The 24071-nt window shown below is 43.5% G+C and overlaps 1 protein-coding gene and 1 long non-coding RNA gene across 9 annotated transcripts in view; one reads left to right on the top strand and one right to left on the bottom strand.

Moving 5' to 3' along the window:
• Positions 1 to 257, bottom strand: part of SLC7A1 (solute carrier family 7 member 1) — a 69329-nt gene extending 69072 nt beyond the window's left edge. For 2 of the 3 annotated variants that reach the window (XR_009005943.1, XM_057533089.1), the window contains exon 1: positions 118 to 257. The gene's annotated coding sequence lies outside the window, so the exon portion shown is untranslated. The remainder of the gene's footprint in view (positions 1 to 117) is intronic. The other variant, XM_057533090.1, reaches the window with a different exon arrangement.
• Positions 258 to 564: 307 nt separating this feature from the next.
• Positions 565 to 24071, top strand: part of LOC103013921 (uncharacterized) — an 89767-nt gene continuing 66260 nt past the window's right edge. For 3 of the 6 annotated variants that reach the window (XR_009005874.1, XR_009005875.1, XR_009005873.1), the window contains exons 1-2: positions 565 to 774; positions 880 to 1097. This is a non-coding gene — a long non-coding RNA (uncharacterized LOC103013921). Of the gene's footprint in view, positions 775 to 879; positions 1098 to 8596; positions 9361 to 24071 lie in introns of those variants that run through there. The other 3 variants (XR_449477.2, XR_009005876.1, XR_009005872.1) reach the window with 3 other exon arrangements.

Here is a 24071-nt window from a genome sequence, read left to right as displayed (position 1 = left end):
GGATGCCAGCGCTCCCCACGCGGGCTCCGCGCCCCTCCCCGCGCCGCCGGGGTCAGCCCCCCAAGGTGACCCGGACCCGGGCAGCTGCCCCGGCGCCGGCGGAGGCTGGGGACTCACCGGGCCGGCGGGCGGCCGGATGCAGGCAAGACCGCGTCTGGACTGACGGACGATAGACCGAGGCTCGGCGGGACTGACGGACGCTCGGGCGGAGGCGCGGCGCGCGGGGAGCAGGAGCGGGGGACTCGGGTAACGGACGCCAGGTGGCCGCGCGCCCCGCCGGCAGCTGACCTGCCGCTCACACCTGCCCGCGCGGAGTGAATGGAGCGTTGAGAGCGGGAGAGATCGGGAGCCGGTTTCATCAGCCGCGCCCCGCTCCCCGCGCCCGCCCCCCGCGCCCCGCCGTGCGGCCCGCTCGCCCGCGTCACCGCCTGGCACCAATGGCAGCGCGGCGCGGCGGCGGCTCCAGGAGCCGGCGGCGGCGGGGGCGGGGCGGGGGGCGGGGCGCGGCGTCTTCGCGCGTCCCGCGCCCCAACCTGGGATTCCCCCGCGGGTGGGCGGCGCCTGCCGACGCTCTGGTGGTTGCCCCGCCCGCGTGCGGCCAGCCCTCGGGCAGTGGGAGCCCGCCCGCGTCCTCGGGTCCGCGCAGCCTCCCGCGCGGGCACGGCTGGCGCGGCCGCCGGACTGTCCACCCGACCGCGGGCCCCGGCGAGCGGACCCCGCGCTCGCGGCCAGTTTGCCTCCCCCAAAATGAGAAGGTTGGGGAAGCACTTCAAGGTTGGTTTTTTTAAAATTATCGTAAATCTTCATTTCTTTGTCATTGGAATCTTTTATTGCTGTTCCCTTAGTTTCAACAAATAATGTATCCTCGCCCCTTGTCAGGAAGGGCCGGAAGCCTGAATCTGCCTGTGCCCCTGGCGGTAGGACGAGCACCTGGCCGGCGGGCCTGTTACCGCGGCTACTTCCGGAGCTACTCCCCCCGAGATGGCAGAAACTAGCACCGGGTCCCACCGCGCTCACCTCGCAGGCTCCCTCTTGGCGCCCAAAACCAAGCAGAAGCCACAATCTATAGAGATGCAGTAACCTGTGACATGAGAGAGGTAAGTAGTCATAGATTAACCCCGCCAGCCTCCTCTCTAACTTTGTAGGAAAACAGGAAAAACGGTAGCACGGTGTTCCCGGCCTTTGAGTCCTTTCCACGCTTCCTACCCAACCCCCCTCCCCCCGCAGTGTCCTTCGTCAGTGATGGGGCCTCATTGTCAGCCACAGGGTGCGATACTCTTGGAATTACATTAGCAATTTATAAAGCATATAACTGCAGGGTGCTAGCTTCAGAAGCATTTTCGTGAACACATAGCAACGGTCTAGTATTTGCAAGGCACTTTGAAGTGCTTGGCGTCATAATCAGTGACTACATACACGTTGTTTTAAAACAGTGAATTTCAGTTTCAACTGTTCATTGGTGAAAGGATGCTCTCAAGTTGCATTAAGGAGGTCTCCTGTGCCGGGGCTCTTCCTGAATCCCACGCAGCCTCCTTAACCCGCTGACACTGCCATCATAGGATTTCACAGAGGGAAGCCTGGTGTGATTCAAGGACCTGCAGCTTTGCCTTTGCACTTGATCTGGATTTGAATCTGAATTCTACCATTTCATTCCTTTATGGTTTTCCGCAAGCTATTTCACCTCTGTTTGGAGCTTATAAACCTTTTATTCTTAGCAGAATATCCCTTAGTACTTGAAATATGATTGTGGGATTTTTTTTTTTTTTTGAAGACTCTTGGCAGTAAAATAGAATTTAATAGATTGTAGAGGTGCTCTGCTCGGGCAACAAGCAGACGGATCATAGAGTTAGTATCTGTAAATTCTGAGAGCAAGTGTTCCAGGCCCTGATGGGTGTATGGGTAGAACTTAACCAAGACGATTGTCAGCACTGTGCTCCTTTAGGGGAAAAAGTTGAAAAAACTGGCTGAATTTTTAAATAAAGCTAAATATCAGGCAGGTTAGGATCACATTGCAGGTCCAGAGGGATCATGAGTGACAGGCAACCTTGGTTAGACTCAAAGAACAGTGGATCCAAGATTCCAAAGACTTTTAAGGAAAGGAAATGCTAGAATTTAAGCCCTAGGAGCACCATGCAAGGTGAAGGTGGACAGACCGAGTCCTGGGCCAGCACCATTAGGCAGGATGGGGTACAGAAAACGTAGTGAATCAGAGTCAGACAGATGTGGTTTTGGACTAAACTCTACTTCCTGCTAGCTGCTGGCCTAGGGGAATTGTGTTTGTCCTCTTTTAACAACATACTGTATGATGCCAACTTCTGGAAAAAGCTAAATTATGAAGACAGTAAAAAGATGAGTGGTTGCCAGAGGCTTGTCGGGGGAAGAAGCGGGAGGGATGAATAAGTAGAGCACGGGGATTTTTAGGGCAATGAAACTACTCTTAACGATACTGTAAGGGGGGTACACGTCATTATACGGTTGTCAAAAACCACAGAATGTCCAACACAGAGAGTAAACCTTTATATTAACTACAGAATTTAGCTAATAATAATGTGTCCACATTGGCTCATCAGTCATAGCAAATGCACCACAACAATTCAAGATGTTAAAAATAGGGGAAACTGGGTCAGAGGAGGGAGTATGTGGGAACTCTCTGTACTTTCAATTTTTTGGTGAATCTAAAACTGCATGTAGACTATATATAATATTTACATAGAAATATATACAGGTGTAAAGCCCCTGTAGAGAGTACCCATTTAATAATAGTTATTAAGCAGATCAAGGAAATGAAACCACTCCATTTTCTAAAGTGTTTCAAGGCAGTATTTGGGTAGGTGAAGCATGTGGACTCTAGGGTCAGAGAGCACGGCTTCAGATCCTGGCTGTGCAACGTCTAAGCCACGTACACTTAGGCAGATGACTTCAGCGTTCTCCGGCGCTACTTGCCTCGTTTCTAAGAACTGGGTTATGGCAGCTGTGACAAAAGAAGGGACAGTAACTCTCGTAAAACATTGAGCCCATACCTGGCACATAGCGAATGCCCAGAGAACCTTGCTATTAACTCCGACGCTAGATGGATTCGCGGGGTCACACAAAATGCAAAGATGGGAACATTTCTTCTTCCATAGTAAAGGGGTGTTCTCACAACCAGACACTTTTGCAGGAAAAGGCTGCGGGGACTGAGTGGTAAGACCTCACTGTCCTGGTTCCCAGGCGGAGGGTAGGGAGCACAGTTGTCACCACATTCTTCGGAGGACCTCTGCTGTTGCCTGGCCAGCTCCTTCCTGTTCTGGAACCAGCACTGTCCCTTGTTCTTGTGCCTCCCAACCTCCCCTACTGGTGTGTCCTCAACAGGAACTGCCATCTCACAAAACCCCACCTCCCTCAGCTTAGAAATTTGGTTGGAGATGGGTCTGATCTAAGCGTTCGGCCACCCCCTGGCTCCAGTGAGGGCCCACGGTGTATGGGTAGATGATAAATAAACCGAGGTCACCTCAGAAGCCTTCGCAGATCCTTTGGGAGCTGGAGGGAAGAGAATCTCTTTCCTCCCTGTCATGGGGCTGGACAGATATCAGCCAGGTGCTACCAGCAGCCGCCGCTGCAGCCGTGTGGAGTTGGCCAGCTGGAGAGAATGAAGAGGACACGCAGAGAAATCAAAGCGGAGGGGCGAGGCGAGTCTTAATCAGGTCCTCGTTCGGCGCTCTTGAGGCCACCTATCTGGACCTGTGAGCCACAGGGATGCCCTTTTTCGCCACAGCCATTTGTCTGGGGTTTCTGTCGCTTATATCCCGGAGTCCTGATTCGTACAGCTTTTCTATCTTAGGAGCTTCCTACCCTGGTTCCAATGGGAAGAATTATAAATACCATGACAAAGCATTGCCCCTCCAGAAGAGACAGCGACTGACATCCTGGTGCCCAGTAGGAACGAAAAGTGCAGCCCTTGGGCTTAGAGGATTTGACTGTTGGTTTGTTGATAGAGAATGAAATCAGATCTCTGCCAGATTTTCAGGAGACCTTTGAAACCAGCTGTATGCATGGCTGTGTCATGGTAGAAAATACTTTCTTTCCACCACAAAACCAGTGTGTGTGTCCTCGGCAGCAGGGAGACGCCGTGTAGTCCTTGAGGCCACAGGACCAAAGGGAGAGCTCTTCCCCACAGAAGACTGATGCCTCCGTTTGATGACTCAGCAATCTGCTGCTCTCGAGGTGTTTTCGACAATGTCTTTCCTCCCTCTTGGCCCATGTGCCCAGTGCGGAAGGTGGGGAAGCCTTCGAGATTCTCCTCGGCCTCCTGTCTCTAACCCTGCAGTTCCGTAGCTGCGCTGCCAACCCCAGCGGCACTGGCTCTGCACGGACAGGAGCGCCGAGGCCCCGCTTCGGAAGGCTGCTGTTCCCACCGTGAGCAGAGGGGCGAGTGGGGAAAGCAGGACTGCTCGCGCCAGCTAGACGTGCATCCCGTGTGAAAGGAGGGGATCGACGGTGCAAGGTCCCTCCGAGCTTGTCCTCTTCCCTCTGTCCTACTGTCCCTCGCTCCCCTGTCTTGTTGGAAGAAATGAAATCGAAGAAAGTGTCACCAGCCCTGGTGCCCAGGTTTCTGATTCTCTTCCGTTTCCCTCAACCAGGAAAGGCCCACCTGTGGATCTCGGGGTTCTGTGTGGCACCCAGAGACAGCTCACCGGACAGATCATCACCCGTGGGGCTTGGCTAATTTCTGCAGGGACTCAGTTTGGCAAAAGCCATCCCCTTCTTTGGATTTCTAGAAAGGTGTGTCACTTGGGTGATATGCCAGCTTCAGCCAAACCTAGACACGGTAGTGGCTGCCTGTGGAAATGCTCATTACAGATAAGGCTTTCTCGCTGTATTAGGGAAAAAAAGGTGTGAGATCTCAGCTCACCCTAACACCCCAGAAGTTTCTACTTGGTTAAGCAAAAGTGTAACCTTCATGCAAAGATATCTCAGACCTCTAAACATTCTGTCAGTATCCCTAGACACCCCTTCCTGCCGTGAGCTGCCGGAACCTCACTCACAGTCGGGATTAGGTCTCTGTGTTTGCATCTTTTTTTTTTTTTTTTTGGCTGCATTGGGTCTTTGTTGCTGCGTGCGGGCTTTCTCTAGTGGTGGCGAGCGGGGGCTACTCTTCATTGTGGTGCGTGGGCTTCTCATTGCGGTGGCTTCTCTTGTTGCGGAGCGTGGGCTCTAGGCGCGTGGGCTTCAGTAGTTGTGGCGCACGGGCTTAGTTGCTTCGCGGCATGTGGGAGCTTCCTGGACCAGGGCTCAAAGCCATGTCCCCTGCATTGGCAGGCGGATTCTTTTTTTTTTTTTTTAAATTAATAGACTTTTTTTACTTTTTTTTTTTAAAGTATTTATTTATTTATTTATTTATGGCTGTGTTGGGTCTTCGTTTCTGTGCGAAGGCTTTCTCTAGTTGTGGCAAGCGGGGGCCACTCTTCATCGCAGTGCGCGGGCCTCTCACTATCGCGGCCTCTCTTGTTGCGGAGCACAGGCTCCAGACGCGCAGGCTCAGTAATTGTGGCTCACGGCCCCACTGCTCTGCGGCACGTGGGATCTTCCCAGACCAGGGCTCGAACCCGTGTCCCCTGCGTTGGCAGGCAGACTCTCAACCACTGCGCCACCAGGGAAGCCCGGCAGGCGGATTCTTAACCACTGCGCCACCAGGGAAGTCCCTGTTTGCATCTTGCACTGAACTTTCCTGCTAGGAGAGTGGGCTGTCAAGGCAACGAGCACAGTGCAGTGACGGAGAACACAGATGGTAGAGACAGAGCCATCTCCGGGACTCTCAGCAGGTAATCAAGCTCTCTGGGCCTCAGTTTCCTCATCTAAAAAAAGGGAAATCTAATGAGCTGCTGTAAGAGTCAAGATAAAGCCTGAGAGCCTCCTGTGTAGTGCCTGGCACATAATAGTATGACTCCATAAAGGTTACTGATCGTTATTACTCTAATCATCAATAATTTTCACCTAATGCATGCTCCACTGATACAAGGAAATAGCAGAGGAATGACTTTCTCAGTGCCTCTTTTATTCTTTGACTCCTAAGAGGCTTAGTGGAGAAAAAGCCACAGGAGCAGGAGTATTTACATATGGCTTTTCACTGTGAACTAACAGCGCACCCCCAACTTGACAAGCTGATAGGAACTTGCCAACAAGCCCATCTGCAAAAGCTTTGTTACAATCCAGAGCATGGGTAGCTGTCACTCAGACTGAAGGTGTTACCTGGGGCAGGCTTTCTCACCCGCTCCACCGTTGACGTTTTACGCCAGATAATTCTTTGTTGTAGGGGGTTGGTTGCCCCATGCATTGTAGGGTGATTAGTAGGGTCCCTGGCCTCTGCCTACTAGATGCCAGTCGCACCCTTCCACAAGCAAAAATGTCTCTCGACGTTGCAAATGGCTTCTGGAAGCCAAAAGTTGCCCCCCTTTGAGAGCCACTGGCCTAGACGAGCATCTGATTGTCTTGCACTGGATGTTGAATACTGTCTCTTGCGTGAAGAGAGAACGCACCGTCCCAACAGGTAGGGCTGAGAGTCAGCTGGTCAGCACCGGTTCAGCCGAACCATTTCTTATAGTTTATCACCTCTTCTCATTGATCGGTGCCTGGGGCATCTTGGTTGTTAAATATGCTTAATATAGTTCCTGCATCGTGCTGAGCCTTAGGTGGAGGTTTCTTTAAAGAAGTAAAGATGAAAACAGATCTTAGCTGTTCATGTAGCGAAGGCAAAGTTCATTCAAAGAGCATCATGGTGGCTGAAAGTAGTCCCTTGGTAGTTATTCTACCTCAGAGGCTTCCAGCAATGCCCCTATGTAGACTTCTCACTCACTGTTACCTTCTCCCCCCTCTTTTGCAATCATAGTGCAGAATGGCATTTTAGACGGCTTGACGTTAATGATGCCCGCAAGCTACTTACCTACTTCTGGACTTTTGCAGAGCAGGTTTTAAGAGGAGAACCGTCTCCTTCACTGCCTCTGTAAATAGAAATGCACCACTTCTGATGATATATCCTTAGGCTCTGGATTGATACACGCATACCATGTTTCTCTAGAGGATGGTTTCGGACCTGGGGTCCCAGAGTGCTTGCAGTGGGGATGGCCACCTGTTATTAAAATGAAAGCCATCCAGAAGTGCTGCCACTGGCATCTGATCTGTGTCCAGAGGAGTCCTCCAGTACGGGATGAGGGGAGGGAAACCAGCAGCTAACTGGAGTACCGATGAATTCAGGACCAAGGGAAAGATGAGGGATAAATTAGGTTGTGTTACTCCCTAAAATGAGCCCTGTTGCCAAGTAGAATCACACAGCCGCCATAAGCAACAACACAACTGTTGCAATGTTGTTAAAACCTTTGGAATAACGGGCCACCCCTGGTGAGCCTCCTCAAAAAGACCAATTGCGATAGAGGCATGGTTTTTGGCCAGAGCGCTGGGCCGAGGCTCTGAATATGAGCAGGGAATTCCGTGTAGTTTATCGTCTAGATCCTGAATGATCTTATCAGTCTCTAAAAACAAAGCTCCGAGAGCACGTTAAAGGCAGTGCAGAAACAGAGCTGCTACAGTCCCCCACGTGCCCGTGTCCACCACCAAGCCTTCCACCTGCAGCCCCTGGCCCTCTCACAGTCCGGGCTACAGCCAGCCCCTCACAGGCACCTCTGGGTCTGCCCACCTGGGACATTCTCCCCCTCACTTCACTTACCTAACACCCTGTTTACTACCTGTGGGGCTGTAAGGGTGTTAATTAACTTCTCTGTGCCTCAATTTCATGTTCTCTGAGATGGACAAAATAAGCGTTCTAACTGCAGCAGTTGTGGTGAAGAGTCAACAAGATAACACACGTGAAGGGCTTAGCACAGGGCCTGGCACGTAGCGAGCACGTGGTAAATACCAGCCATTGTGATAAGAATTGTCACTCATCCTTCACATGTTAGCTTCCTCCAATAAACCTCTCCTGATGCTCTCACTCAGGTCATGTGCCTTGTTATGGGTTCACATAGCACATGGTATGGGATACACATGTTATCTTCAGGGACTGCCCAAAAAGTCTTCAAGAAGACACCTCCCAGATTCTTCATGTAGACCACAAACAAGACCAGCCATGAATAAATCCCCAAATCCCTGGGCACAGTTATTGATACAGTGGTAGGCATGGCCCAAAAAGAGCTCTTTGAATAATTGAGGGTGTTGCTATGGAGACTGGGAGAAAGAGGAGCTCTCTTTTTATGAGATCTCATGTACTAAGGTTGACATTTTGCTGGAGTCAACAGGGGCTAAGCCGTCTTTGCCAGTAAGAAAGCCTGCCTGAGAGTGAAGATGATGCAGAAGAAAGCAAAGGTCAGAGAGAGACAGAGGCAGGGAAATGAGGATGATGGGGACAGAGAGACTAGATTGCACTGTTGAAACCCTGGATCCAGCCAAGCCTGAAGACAGCTATACCCAGGGCTATTGTTAAGTCGTTTTACTTAAACTGCCTTGAGTTTGGTTTCTCTCCCTTGTTATTAAGAGTCTTGATTAACACACCTTACTTCCCCATTCATTAACACATATCACATTTCATTCTAATTAATTGTTTAATTGTCTGTCTTCCCCCAACTAGGCTGAAACTCCATAAAGGCAAAGCCCCGTTCTGCCTGTGCACCGCCGTTTGCTAAGCAGAGTGCCTGCGCAGAAGAGGCATTCACACATTAGTTAAATGATGAATAACCGGAGGGGATTCCAGATGAGAAGCAGAGATTCTACGTGAAGCAGTGATGGGAAGGATAAAGCCCCACTATCTTTTCTCAGCTCCTCCCCAACTGACTACAGATTGGAAATCTTATTACCCTCAAAGACAGCTCCCCGTTTCATTGTCTCCCATCCTCCTCATTTCTCAGAGACACATGCTATGAGATCATTGCAGTCTTTTGGAGATCCAGGTTCCCAATCGCATAATATAAGGCTGTATTCAGGAGAGGAGAGATACGAGTACTTCCAAGGAAGTACTCTTGGGTACATCTTATTAGTTAATTATCATCATCTCATCAAACCATCACCTTATTGAATACTCCCAAAGATAAATCTTTCTGTTCTTATTAACCATTTCCCTAAAATAGTAGGAGACCGAGGATAATCGGTCCCTGACTTCTTCCTTGGAGATTCGTGTTTCCACAAGTCACAGCCAACCATAGTTTTAAATGGTCAAAAACAAACAATGACTTCTCTGTGTTAGTCAAGAATCACTCAATTGCGCGTAATCCATACCTGATTCAAACAACTCTAGGAAATCTTTTAAATTTATTGTTACATAACTGTAAAGTTTAGGATTTGCCAGATGTATGTATGTCTGGAGCTAGGTTTTCAAAATATATCTCAGTCTCTCTATCTCACAGTTTTCCTGATGGCTGTATTCTTTGCCATATCTCTCCATTGGTAAAAGCAGTGGTTTTTGAAGTGCAGCGAAGAAGGAAACCCCTTCCAGCATCCATTTCAATCCTACAAAAAGGACCACGATAGGCTCTGCTTGGGTCACATGCCCAAGCTTACATACCTCTCCCTGATTCCTGCAGAGTGGTGTTCTCTTGTGGGCTAGCCTGGGTCACATACCCACCTCTGTGGGGCAGGGGGACAGTGCAGAGAGGAGGTTGATTGGCAGTTCCACTAGTATCACAGAAATAGAGGAAGCGGTAGTCCCCACAGGGAAGGAATGTGAGGAGACAAGAAAGAAACTGGTGTCCACTCTCTATTTCCACTGCCCTGCTCGTTCAGATGTCCCCCAGCCCATCCTAGAGGCATCTGGACCACGTGTTCTTCGTGTGTTACCACCATCCAGCTCCAGCGACCTCTCCAGGCACCCCCGCCCTGTCTCCGAGGCACATATGCCTTTGAAATAGTGATTTCATTTCCTTTGGATAAATACCCAGAAGTGAAATTACTGGGTCATATGGTAGCTCTATTTTTAATTTCTTGAGGAACCTCCATACCATTTTCCTTAGTGGCTATACCAATTTACATTCCCACCAACAGTGCACGAGAGTTTCTTTTCTTTGATAATAGCCATTCTGTGTCATTGCTTGCTCTTCTCTTGTAGACAGCATATAATTGGATTTTTTTTTAAAATTCATTCTCCCAATTTCTACTTCTTAATTGGAATATTTAGTCCATTTACATTTAACATAATTACTAGTAGGTTAGGGCTTTTGTATGTCATTTAAAATTTTCTTTATGTCATGTCTTTTTCCCTTTATTTCTTCACTACTGCCTTCTTTTGTGTTAGATAAAATTTCCTAGCATACCACTTTAATTATCTATTGTTTCTTTACTATATATTTTTGAGATTTTTTTTATTGGGTGCCCTGGCAATTAAAATGAAATCGTAACTTAGAACAATCTAGTTTGGATTAATAGCAATTTAAATAGTGTACTAAACTTTTGCTTCTTTATATTGTTCCCTCCCTTTTCTTTATACTTTTGTTGTCATACAAATTACATCTTTACACACTGTAAGCCCAACAAGATAGTTTTATAATTGTTGCTTTGTACAGTTGTCTTTAAATCCAAAAGAAGAAAAAAACTACAAATGAAGACACATTCATACTATCTTTGTAAAACCCATGTATTGACCTTCTCTGGTGTTCTTCATTGTTCATTTGGATTTTAGTTACTGCCCCATCAGTTCAGCCTGGAGGACTCTGTTTAGTATTTCTTGTAGGTCAGGTCTGATAGTGATGAAGCCTCTCATTTTTTTGTCTCCTTCATTTTTGAAGGACAGATTTCCTAGATGTAGGATCTTAGTTGACAGTGTTTTCCTTTTAATACTTTGAATATGTCATCCCACTGCCTGCTGGCAACTGTGGTTTTTAATGAGAAGTTAGTTGTTAACCTCATTGAGATCCCTTGTGCAGGATGAGTTTGCTTTCCTCTTCCTGCTTTCATCAGTCTCTCCTTTTCTTTGGCTTTTTAGCAGTTTGATTATGATGTATTTGGTATAGATCTCTTTAAAATTATCTACTTGGAGTTCATTGAGCTTCCTTGGTGAGCAGATTGTTTTTCATCACTTAGGAAGTTTTTGGCCATTGTTTCTTCAAATATTCTTTTTTTCTCCTCTCGTTTCTTTCTTTCTTGAACTCCCCTTATGTGTATGCTGGATGGTGTCCCACAGGTTTCTGAGACTCTGTTTATTATTCTTCATTCTTTTTGTTCTTCAGACTGGATAATCTCAATTAGTCTATTGGTTGTTTTGTCTGCCTGTTCAAATCTTCTGTTGAGCCCCTCTAGTGAAGTTTCCATTACAGTTTTTATACTTTTCGACTCCAGAATTTTCATTTAAAAAATAATTTATATCTCTTTATTGACATTTTATTTTGTGAGATGTCATTCTCATACTTTAATTCTTTCAACGTGGTTTCCTACATGATTGATGACTTTAGGTCTTTGTCTAGTAAATCTAACATGTGCCCTTTCTCATGCACAGTTTCTTTTGTGTGCTTTTTCTCTTGTGAAAAGATATTCTTCCTGGGTTGGTTTGTTTGTTTTTTCATGTCTTGTGATTTTTTGCTGAAAACTGTACATTCTAGATAAATAATGTGACCACCCTAGAAATAAGATTCTCTCCTTCCCAAGGTTTTTTGTTGTTGTTCTTGCTGTTTTCTGTTTACTTGTTCAGTGACTTTACTAGACAAATTTTATAAAGTCTGTATTCTTTGTCATATATAGCCACTGAAATCTCTACTACTTAGCTTAGTGTTCAGCGAATGATTGCACTAAGATTTCCTTATATGTCTTGAACCAATAAGTCTCTCATCCTTTCTCTAGGGCTTCTGTGTGTGTGTTGGGGCATGCTTGCCAAGTTCCCACAGGTAGCTTACAACTCTGCATTAGCCCACACTTCTTGCTTGTGCAGACCCTCAAGGTCAGCCAGAATTGAGAGCTTAGGGTCTTCTCAGTTGTTTCTTAGGCATAGACACAGCTCTAGGTATGCACACAGGCCTGTGTGTGTGTTTGTGGTCTTCTAGATTCCCAGGAATATATAGAAACTTTTGAAAGCACCCTATGGATATCACGTGTCCAGTGTTTCCTTTTAAGTTTTTTTTCATAGCCTTTTGTTAGCCTCAACTTGTAACGCGTCCTTAAGCAACTGCAGTGTTAAACAATTAATGCTGATTGTTTTGACAAATACCTTGTCAGTTGGGCTGTTCTCACAGAGGGAGTTCTAAGTCACATCAAAGAAAGAGATGCCCTGAAAATGGAACTTTTCAGCAGGCTGTCAGACAGGTCAAATAGTGACAGTTCTTTGGGAATGGCCCTTTTGGGAGCTCTGCACTCATTCTGCCCCCTCTAGCGACTGCTAGGCTGCTAGTTCTCAGACATATTCTTTTTGATTTTCAAGGTTACTGAAAGGGAAAGCATCATCTCTGCAAAGCTTGGCAGTGTCTCTTGATTGATGAATGTTACTAGACTAAAATTAGGACTTCTGTCTATCAAAGACACCACTAGGAAAATGAAAATGGAAGCCAAAGAGTGGAAGATGGTATTTGTAATACAGATGACTGACAAAGAATTGTCACAAATCTGTAAGATTAAAGAGCAGGTTAGACACAGCTGAATTTTTTTTAAAAATTGTGAACAGAAGGAATTATTTGGAACACCATCTAAAAAGACAGAGATGCAAAATATAAAACTATACCAAAAATAAGGAAGTAAGAGTAATAAGTCCTAGCATATACAAAGAGACAATTTTCAAACACATATGACTAGGATATTTTCAGAAATATTGCTAAGATTTAAATTCTAAAATATCAGAATCCAAATGAACTTCAAGTAGGGAAAAAAGTCCACAACTAGAAACAACATAAAGAAACTATAGGACATGAAAGACAAAAGATCTTAAAAGCATCCAAGAAAAAAAGCCAGATTACCTACGAAGAAATGGCAATGAGTAAAATTTTATTTTTCAGTGACCATGATATCAGAGTCAGTGAATTATTTTCAATGTGCTCAGAGACACTGAAGAGTTACCCACAGTTCTCTACCCACTGACACCATCTTTAAGAACAAAGGTTAAATAAAAACATTTTCTGACTTAGAATAACTAAGAATGTTTTTCTCTAAAAGACACTCATTAAAGGAAATACTAAATATATGTGGAAAAAAATACCTCAGGTGGAATGTCTGAGGGACAAGAAGAAATTGTGAGCAAAGATATTGCTAAATATAGATACAGATGGTATAAAGTAAATAAAGTAGTGTCTAATTTAGGGGTAAGGATAATAGAGTAGAACTAAAATACTGAACAACTGGATGTGTGGTCAGATTTGAGTGGTGCTTCGTGATTAAGAGAAGAGATGCTAAATCCAGATTTCTTTGGTTTGAATTCTGACTTTGGTACTAATTATCTGGTGGTACCTATTGCCTTGCTTTAGGCAAGTTAATTAACACCTCTGTATGTCTATTTACTTCTCTTAATAAGAGGATAGTAATAGTATCGCTCATAGGGTTACTGTGATGCTTAAATTAGTTAATATATGTGAACCACTTAGAACAGTGCTTGGTACATGGCAAGTGCTTTATAAGTGTGAGCTATGATTCTCAATAAAGCATTCTCAGGTCCTTGTGTTGCCAGGTGAAATACAGAATCATGGTGAGAGACTTTATCAAACTTCTTTTGACAGCAGTGATTGAGAAAATAAAAATACTATTAGCAAGTTCATTTTCATTGACTCGTAAACTTTCTACCGCACTAACTTAAACTACATAGACTTTTCAAAAATCTATTTATTGATCTACACGATAATTCCAAGAAGTAAAAACCCGACAGGTTGTGGCAGACACTGCTAGCTGCCTTCGTGATGTTCAGCCTGCCTTTCTTACACACAGAACACTGGTTCCTGTAGAGTGTGAATGTGTCCAGCTAAGACACTGACTCTCCCAGATGTCTTTACAATTATATGGCCATAGGACCTAGTTCAGATCGTTGAGATTTAAGTGAAAGTCATTGGGTTGGATTTCCGGAAAGGCCATGTCATGCTTTATGCCTTTAAAGCTAATGTGCCTTGAACCAGTATGTTTCCATCCTTTGGCTCTGTGTGTGTGCTACTCATGCCTTCAAAGCTCCCGTAAGAAGTTGACAACTCTGCCTTAGCTCTTACTTCTTATTTGTACAGAGCCTGAAGGTCAGCCAGAAGTGAAAACTTACAGCCTTCTCAGGTTTTCCTGGGCATGTGCACAACCCTAGGCATGAACACAGCCCTGCACATGCATGTGGCCTTTTAGATTCCCAGGAACGTCCAGGAGATTTCAAATGTCCCTTGTGAACTTTATTCCAAATAATCTATTTATTCAGAGAGAATTCACTAAAAATTTCTGGGAATTTAAAAGTGGACTTTGATGGATTGTTTCCTAAAATCGGCCAAGAAGAACAATAAAGTGGAATTTTCTATGTCATCAAAATGACAGTAATTATAATAGGGTGGCATTATTCAGAAATATATAACATGATGGGGAAAAAAGTCCAGAAATAGACACAACACACACACACACACACACACACACACGCACACACTTTGCATATGATATAGGTTGCACTTTAAATTAGTAGGGAAAGGATGAATTATTCCATAAATAGGTTGGAATGATTGGCAGTTCATTTAGGAGAATAATAGATCTTTATGTCATTCCTTACACAGGAATAAATTCCAAATGGTTTAAAGATATAGATAGATATATCGATAAATGTGTTAATAATCTTAACCTGAGGAAGGATTTTTTTTAGGACAAAGGAAAATGAGAAAACAAAGGCAAATCTTGACAAATTTGACTATAGAAGAGTTAAATACGTCCTCTTAGTGAAAGTCCCCACAAATAAAAGTAAAGGCAAACAACAGGCTGATCGACAGTTCTTATCAAATATGTAACAGAAAAAGAAAATTAAAGCTAAATAACAGGATCCTGTTTTTAACCAATTAAATTGGCAAAAGAGAAAAAGCTTTTAGGAGGTTGATCATATACCGTGTTAATGTGGATGTGAAGACACAGTCATACTCACCTTCATAGTTAGTAAGAGTACAAAGTGGTAGAGCTGTTTTGGGAGAGGCAATTTGGCAGGTTCTAACAAAATTTTAGATGTGCGTCACTCAAATACAGTATTTTCACTTCCAGGAATCTGTACTGCAGAATATTCACACACTCCCAAAGGGGTGTTTGCGTGAGGCTATTCACTGCCATACTGTTTGTGACAGAACTAGGAACCTGAATGCCCTTCACTCCTCTGTGTGTATGTGGGGTGTGTGTGTGTGGGGGTGTGTGCGTGTATATGTGTGTGGGGAGTGTGTGTGTATGTGTGTGGGGGGTGTGTGTGTGGGGGGTGTGTATGTGTGTGTCAGTGGTGTGTGTGTGTGTGTGTGTGTGTGTGTGTGTCAAAAGAGGGAAGGGGGTTACAGAGAGAAAAAGAGTCTACAGTAAAGATTCAAATTACTTCACAATTATTTTGGATGGTGAACTTCTTTCTTTAACTGTTTGTGGTGACCCAGAGTGATGACAGGACAGCTTGGCTTTGTGGGTAAATATACCACAAGAGGGACTTTAATGTTTCATAACATATGCTTCTGTATTGTTTACATTTTTCAAGTGATTTTTTAAAATAACAGAAAAGAAAAAGAAAAAAGCAAGCTACGGAGCTGTGTACTATGCCCCAGTTAGGGTTGAGGAACTCCACAGAAATAGCTACGTGTTTGTTTATATGTCACAGACGTCTGATAAAGCTGCACACCCAGCTGTTAACAGCTGAGTGAAGGGGAGGCAGGGAGAGGGCGGACGGGGGGCTTTGACGTTCAGTACGCTTCCGTTCTGTCTGATGTTTTTACAAGTTTGTTTTCTGCTCTTGGAATTTAAAAAAACTGAACAAATAAATAAAACATGCCAATAAAGGGAAGGGGAAAGAAAGCCAGTTGCTTTCCAGCAGAAGGAAAGAAGGAAGGGAGGATGGAAGGAAGAGGAGGTGTTTTCAAGACTGGGGAAGCGCGAGGAGACAGGAGTGACTCAGAGGCGGAGAGGACGTGGGTCAGGGATGCTGTGACGTCCCGGGGGGGGCGGGGAGGGGAACGCGCCACGTGCATGGTGTACACCTCCCTGCAGTGGGGGGGGACGCAGGGGACCGGGAGGGAGAAGACAGAGATTTTGAGCTTGGCCGTCTGTGTGACGGGAGACAAAAGGAGGGGTACAGCCAGAAGAGCATGGACCAAAGCCCATCCTGAATAAATGCCAGAGGGAATGGCCGTGTTCTCATTTTCAGACGTGTGCTCCTCCACTTTATCAGCGAGTGTATTTCTGTGAAAACCAAAACAGTTTTCTTCAGTTAGAAACATGTCCTTCAAACCATGGCCATAGGCCACCTGTGCCTTAGCTAAGGTGATTCATAATGAAGGATCCTTCAAAGCAATTGGCTGTCTTATCTCTATCATCTTGTATTTCTGCAGCAGGACTTGGGAGTTAGCTTTTGCCATAGGAGGGAGTGAATAGTATTAGAGAAGGGAAAAACGTATATGTGACAAATTCACGTGGGATAATAATATGGTTTTAATTTAAGGAAGACTGACCTGAGAAAATGCACAGGAAGCATGCTGTTTGTGTAAAATAGCCCTAAAACCCGGGCAAAATCTCTAGTCTTTGTGGGTGTGATGCATAAAGAAATCTTCAGGGTGCAGGCTGAGTTAAAACCAGCTAAACTGGGATGAATTTGTGTTGTGGGAGAGAAACATAATATACAAGGGACTTAAGAACCACCAAAGCTCTTGCTGAAGGAAACACCTATGGTATCTCTTGTTGTGTTTTGCTTCTTATTCCCTTTGAGTAAGAATAAAATAACTGTATTTTTTGCTCTTCAAAAATCTCCTCCGCTTGTTGTTTCTCTGGTGCGATTGGACAGCATATTCTGATCCAGGGAAAGAGGAAGGCAGTGGGGCCACTCCTTCCCCTCCCACTGCAGAGGGGAAGGGCTTTTGAAAGCATGCAACGCGAGGCTGTAAAACTCACTAAGCTACATATATCAGTAGTTTCTGGAAAGTGTGTGTGTGACGGTAGCTTCTCATGTAGCTGGCTTTTTTCCACAGCCATGCACCTCGGGGGGTCATTCTGTTCTCAAAGCTTGTCATGTGTCCAACCGCAAACAGGCCTAACTTGATTCTCAAAGAAAAGTGGACAATTTGAGGTTTTAAAATAGGGAAAGCTAAAAAATAAAACCCATGAGAAGAAGTCTGTGAGATGCCATTAAATAGACCTGTATGTTAGTGCCCACCAAGCACCAAGTATTTGAGATGCAGTCCTATAACCACCTAATATAATGGTCTTGATAAGAATGAGATCGTATTGCCAGAAATTTTAGGGTCATAGCAGATCATCTTTCCTCTTAAAAGGTGAACTTCTGTGAAGAATTTTGCGTCTAACGGATGGCATGGATCTGAGAACTGTCCTACCAAAAGGTCATCACAGTTTGCTCTGGGGCTTTGACACGTCCTCTGTCTCTCGAGGCCGCGGGAATTGCTAACATCCAGTCCGGCTTCCAAACACTGAACTTCCAGGATGAGCTTGATCTTGTTCGTGAACCGAGGGTAGCAAATTAACACAACATAATGTTATTCAGCAGAGTTGCAGGAGTTAAAACAAGCAGAACTGGCCAAGATTCAGATGAAGAAGCGTTCCTGTGTCGCTGGTAGGTGTGTGAGTTGCTCCGGCTTGTTTTGGCAAGCAGTCTGGCAATGCTCATGCCTTGATTAACTCATCTCTCCCCAGCAGTGAAGAAGCAAGGCTCCAAAGGGGGCAGAGGCAGAAAGCCATTTTCTCTCCTCTCCTTTATGGTTTCTTCCTTGTCCCCAGCTAAAGTCTCCAGCAGCTTACATAACCTTTTCTGTTGCTTTTAGATTAAAAAAAAAAAAAAGCCTCTGGTCACTTCTGTTCACAACATTGAAAGTGTCCAGCCCTGTGTAAAGTCAGAACTCTGGATTTTACGTCAGTCTTTTCCCTGGGCCTGGCCTGGTGGCGGCTTCTCGGCTGCTTCCCTGCACAGCTCCGCGCCTGCAACCTGGCCCAGGTTTCTCACCCCGCCAGGCTTGGAGGCCGGGAAGGACAGGTAAGGGGTAGGATTCATGAGCATTGAGCTCACGGCCAAAAACACTGTAACTCATGCCTGAACAAAGCTTCCCTGATACGTGTGTTTTCAGTGTAGGGCACACGCAGCCCTCCTGTGCTTAGGATACTAGACAGCACTTCATGCTATGCTTGGGGGCGATTTTAAACAGCAAAATCATCAACAGAAGCACAAAAACACGAAAAGTGTGTCACTGAGTAGACGGTGAAGAGGATAGTGTGTACGATATGAGAGCTGACGTTTCACCGAGTGTCACCTCGTCCATCCTCAGCTGTGAAGGTGCATGTCAGTGACAGATATTTTGCCACTCTTCTCGTGACTGTGAATAACTGCAAAAGCCCCACAAGCACTGATTTTATGGTAACAAGTAAATTTTAGCAAGTAAGCAAATTTGCAAGTACAGAATCATGAACAGTGATTATAAACGAATTCTTCTCAGATCATGCTCTTCCAAAATGTCATCAGTTTCTTATTGGGAATCTGATTTCATAGGAGCATATGCCAGAAATCTACTGCAAATATCATACTGAATGATGAAAAATTAGAAGCATTATTATTAAAGGAGCAAGAAAAGGCTCCTGTCCCATTCATTGTGCTGGAGATCTTTAGTCAAAGTGATAAGAAAAACAAATAAGATATGAATACTGGGAAGGAAAGACAAAAATGTCCTTGAATTAGGGTGATGCGATTATTCATCCATAAAATCCAAGAGAATAAATTAAGACCTAGTTAACCAATAAGAGTGCATCAGGGTGGACAGGTATAAAATCAACATATGAAAAGTAATAGCTTCCCTATATGCCAACCAGAAGCAATTAGAAAATATAATTGAAAATACTAATTCCATTCATAACACCAACAAAATCTCTAAAATTCCTAGGAACAAACCCAACAAGAGAAATGTAACACTTATGAGGACAAAAAAATAAAACTTATTAAAGGACAAAAAAGAACCTGAAAAAATGGAGGATTAACCATATTCCTAGTTCAGATAAGTCAACATTTAAAAAATGTCTGTTGTTCCCAAATTAAACTGTAAATTTGTTGCAATACCAGTCAAAACTCCTTTCCCCAACCCAAATCTTACAACCCATGTCAAATGTTTTCAAAAATTCATTTGAAATTTTTGAGAGTATGCACCAGACCAGCAAAGCCTACTTTGAAATAGGAGACCAATGAGGGTATCAAAGGACAGTATAAGTTATAGTAATTTTAAAAATGTAACTTTAAAGGGAAGGAACAAACAGATCAATAGAACATAATATATAGAGTCCACAAACAGACCTATGTATATATAGGAATTTAGTAAATAACAAAGGTTATACTCTGGACCAGTAAGTAAAAAATTTAATAAATGATGTTGGAAAATAAATGATGCAAAAAGGTCTTTGCAACATATAATAAAAGACAAGGGATGAATAGACAGAATATACAAGTAATTCTTACAAACCAGTAATACAAAGTGCAAAAGAAAAGTGGGCAAAGAACGTGAAAAGACATTTCAGAGGAAATCATACAAATGACCAGCAACTAAATGAAAAGATCCTCAATTTCAATAGCAATCAGAGAAATGCAGATTAAACAGGATTGAGACATCATTTCCAGCCATCAGTTTGGCAAAATTGAAGATACTGATAATAACAAGTGTTGATGAAGAAGTGGAGAAATGGTATTTTCCTGCATTAAAGGTGGTTCAGCTCTTTTGGAGAGCAACATGGCAGCGTGAATTAAAATGTTAAATATACATACTTGGTGAGCCAAAAATGCCTTTGTAGGTATCTAATATAGAGACATACTCTCACATATGCTCAAAGAGATATTGATGGTAACAGTGAAAAATTGGAACCCAACTTAAGTGTTTGTTAAAAGCAGAATGGTTAAATAATCTGTCATACTTTGACGCTGTGCATCATTGTAGCAATTTTTAAGGAAACCTAAATAAATATACACCAGCATTAAAATATCTCAGACATATATTGTCAAGTGAAAAAAGCATGTTGCCGAAAATACATGCAGTGCTATGTAATGTATGTTAAATAAAAAATCTGCACAAACTGTTCATTTCTATCTTTAACTACATAGGTATGTATGTAAACACACAGAAAAATGTCTGTAAGGACACATGGCAAATTAATAAGCAGATGCTACCTCTAGAGAAGTGAATGGAATCAAAAGTGGTCATCAAAGAGACTCTTGCTTTGTTTTTTAATTTTTAAAAAGTTCGTTTGTGGTAAAAAAAAAAACCCCACATAACATAAAGTTCAGCATCTTAATCATTTTCAAGTATACAGTTCATTAGTGTTAAGTATATTCACATTGTTGGGTAACAGATCACCAGAACTTTTTTATCTTGCAAAACTGCAACTCTGTACCCATTAAACAACTGCCCGTTTCCCTCTGCACTCCGTCCTGGTAACCACCATTCTGCCTTCTATCTCTATGAATTTGAGTACTTTGGATACTTCATATATGAGGAGTCATACAGTATTTGTCTTTTTGTGACTGGCTTATTTCACTTAGCATGTCTTCAGTGTTCATTTATATTGTAGCAAGTGTCAGATTTTCTTTCCTCTTTAAGGCTGAATAATATTCCATTCTATATATAGATCACATTTTATTTATTCATTCATCTGTAGATGGACACTTGGGTTGCTTCCACCATTTGGCTATTGTAAATAGTGCTGCTGTGAACATGGGTGTACAAATATCTCTTCAAGACCCTGCTTTCCTTTCTTGTGGGTGTATACCCAGAAGTGGGATTGCTGAATCATAATGGTAGTTCTGTTTTTAACTTTTTGAGCAACTGCCATACTTTTCTTGCCAATAATACTTTATTATCTAAGTATTTCACAACAAGAATATACTTATGTATTCTTCATGTAATTAAGGGTAAAGGAAAAAATTAGTCTAGATAAGTGTAGTTCAAAGGACACCATGCACAAGTAAATGGTGGTTTTGGTGAAACTAAGAATGGGCAAATCTGGTGGTCTCTGCCTTACCAAAACGCCTGTGAACTGAAAGTGTTGAAAATTATGGGTCTAGTATTTAATTAGCATGCCTGATAGTTTTATTGTTCTCAAATATCCACTAGCCTTGCCTAGGGGAGGCTTATACGTCCCCACCCTACAGATAACCCTCGCAGCCATCTGACTTGCTTTGGCCAATGAAACGTGAGCAGAAGTGCCGAGAGCCAAAGTGAGGTTTTCTGTGTCCTCTTCCCGTCTGCTGTGACAACCAGCACCATCCCAGCCCAGGTTGTAAAAGCAGTCGGGGTCCCAAAGGGAGGTCGTGTGCAGCAGAGCTTCAGCCAAACTTTGATGCAAGTCAAGCACGAGTGAGAAGTACATCTTGGGGGTTGAAAATGACTGGATTTATTTATTTATTTATTATTGAAGTATAGTTAATTTACAATGTTTTGTTAGTTTCTGGTGTATAGCAAAGTGATTCAGTTATATATATATAAAACTGAATATATATATATATATTTTATATTCTTTTCTGTTATGGTTTATTACAGGATGTTGAATTAGTTCCCTGTGCTATACAGTAAGACCTTGTTGTTTATCCATCCTATATATAATAGTTTGCATCTGCTAATCCCAAACTCCCAATACATCCCTCCCCCAACCTCCTCCCCCTTGGCAACCACAAGTCTGTTCTCTATGTCTGTGAGTCTGTTTCTGTTTCGTAGATAGGTTCATTTGTGTCATATTTTACATTCCGCATATAAGTGATATCATATGATATTTGTCTTTGTCTGGCTTACTTCACTTATTATGGTAACCTCTGGGTTTATCCATGTTGCTGCAAATGGCATTATTTCATTTTTTATGGCTGAGTAGTACTCCATTGTGTATATGTGTGTATATATATACATATTTGTGTGTGTATATATACATATTGTGTGTGTATATATATATACATATATATATATATATGATCTATCACATCTTCTTTTTCCATTTATCTGTCAAAGGACATTAGGTTGCTTCCATGTCTTGGCTATTGTGAATAGTGTTGCTGTGAACATTGGGGTGCACGTATCTTTCTGAATTAGAGTTTTCCCCCAGTAATGCCCAAGGGTGGGATTCCTGGATCATATGGCAACTCTGATTTTAGTTTTTTGAGAAACCGCCAACACTGTTTTCCATCGGCTGGATTTATTTTTGATATCACAGGACAACATGGTCTGTCTGCCTCATGCAAGACGTTTATCTAACACCCCTTGTCTGCACGAGGACTGTGGACTCCCAGTGGGAACAGGAATCTGTAAATCAAGGCCTCTTCTGAAGACACGTATGCACCGCTGCAAAGCCAGGGAAAAGGCCAGCGCCATCCGTCCGTATCGGATTTCAGGGCAGGGGCCATGCAGCCCAGGATGTGGCACCTCAGGGACCATCCAGAGCCCCGTAAGCCTGCAAGGGACGGAAGGCTTAGCTCCATCACTCCCTGGAGTCTAGCTACAATTTAGACCAGCTTTACATGCAGTAGGAATAAACTAAAGAGGGCGCACCCACTTTCTCCCATCAAAAACCCTATTATGTTAAACAGAGGAGTAATACCCCATCTCATGAATTATCTTCCAAAGTACAGCCTTGAGAAAATTTTCCAGAGTGTGAGCTGTGAGCTACTGGCTCGGGGATCCATCAACCCATTCCCTTTGGAGCAGTGGCAAGCGTGGCCCGTGGCAGCTGCTTCCAGACTGTCCTCTGTCAGCTGAGAAAGGACAGTCAGCTTCATTCTGCTGGAATATCTAACACATTTCTGCTTTGCTTGCAGAGCTGTTCCTCATCAGCACTCGTCCAATTCAAGGGGAAGGTGAAACAGGCCCTGGGTTTAACCTCACTCCATGGAAATGACTAAAAATGTCCCTTTATATTTGTTGTCTTTTTTTTTTTTTAAACCAGAGAAGTTTTGACAGAAGATTATGCAAGAAAAGTATTTTAGACAAGCTATGGCAAAAGAAAACCAAGTCATTACAAGAATTAATCATCACTGGCCAAAAAAGAGCCTGATGTTAACTTCATTAGGAGTTTAAAGCAGCTATTAAATGAAGGGCATTGGATCCTTCTAGCTACTTTTCTCATTTCCTGGCTTATCTCCAGCTGGTTTGAAATACTAACACAATTGCTGAGAAATTCATGGCAAATCCAAACACAGAACAGATCCGCAGGACTTCAGGGTTTCTGGGATTCTTTGGAACAGTCGTTTCAAGTAAGTGTCAATCCTCAACTCTGAGTAAAAATGTCCTAAGAGTATGGTTTCACTGTCTCTAAGAAGATACACAATGTCAAGATGAGGCCTATGAAGTGCACATTTTCTCTTGAACTTGCTACGTGTAATGTTGAGAGTTCCCCCGAAATGTACTGGTTAATTAGCATTTTCTTAATTAGCATCTTTCAATCTTTATGAGACAAAAAGCATCCTGGATAAAGCATGGTACACCGCGGGCTAGGAGTGTGGAATTCTAGGTCTGACTTCACCAGTGACTAACAGGATCTTGGGCAAGTCCTAGCTTCTCCGACCTCATTTTTTTCTGTTTATAAAATAATTCTGGCTCATCTATATTATCTGATTTGTTAGGACAAATTTCATGACCACATCAGCATGAAATCTGGATGAGGCTGATACTGAGAATGGATCAGACACACTTAATCAAGATGGTGAAAGAGGAGACTGGAACCAGGACAGAAAACCCATTCCCACCCCAGCCAAGGGTTTCCCCATGTGCAGGGTTTGGTGGGGAGGTCAGGGAAAGAGGCTGGCAGCCAAGGCATTTTGAAAACATAGCTTTTATTTGAAATTCATGGTATATTTGGTTAAATTTAACTTTTAGTAAGTTGCATAACATATTATGATCTATGTAATTATATATCATATATTACGATTTTGGATGGATAGATAGATAACGTTTTAGTTCTTCATGGGTTTTTTGGTCTTTTTAATTTTCTGAGTT

The sequence above is a fragment of the Balaenoptera acutorostrata genome, chromosome 18 (genome assembly GCF_949987535.1).
Source record: "Balaenoptera acutorostrata chromosome 18, mBalAcu1.1, whole genome shotgun sequence".
Lineage (NCBI taxonomy): Eukaryota > Metazoa > Chordata > Mammalia > Artiodactyla > Balaenopteridae > Balaenoptera > Balaenoptera acutorostrata.
This window is presented reverse-complemented; position numbering and strand designations above follow the sequence as displayed.